Below are 383 nucleotides of genomic sequence, written 5' to 3' on the forward strand. Positions count from 1 at the left end.
TGGGGGGGGGGGTGCCAGATGATACCAGACCTTTTTTACAAAAGGAAATAAAAAAACCCCTGAAAATTTGCGTAAAAACGAAATATACGTGCCCGCCTTTTATTATAGGATGGGTCAGATTTGAAAATACGATACCCTATCGAAAAACCGACCCAAAGGAGGACGCCCCTTCCCCTTTAGAAATTCATAGCCCCCGTGCTCGGCTGGCGGGGGACGAAAACGAGGCAGGCCTGGGGTGGATCTCCCTCGCGCCCCCCATGGCCGCCCTCTCCGCGCGAGTGAAGGGGGGTCATGGGGTCAGTCTTCCAGATGATGTACTGTTTTTTATATAAAATTGCCGTATGGTAAAAGCTCTTTTTTTTTGTATTCCAAAGTCTTAAAAG

The 383-nt window shown here is 48.6% G+C and overlaps 1 pseudogene; it reads right to left on the bottom strand.

Moving 5' to 3' along the window:
* LOC119591612 overlaps nt 1–383 on the bottom strand; it is a 3539-nt pseudogene that overhangs the window by 743 nt on the left and 2413 nt on the right.

The sequence above is a fragment of the Penaeus monodon genome, chromosome 29, assembly GCF_015228065.2.
Source record: "Penaeus monodon isolate SGIC_2016 chromosome 29, NSTDA_Pmon_1, whole genome shotgun sequence".
In the NCBI taxonomy this organism is placed as follows: Eukaryota; Metazoa; Arthropoda; class Malacostraca; order Decapoda; family Penaeidae; genus Penaeus; species Penaeus monodon.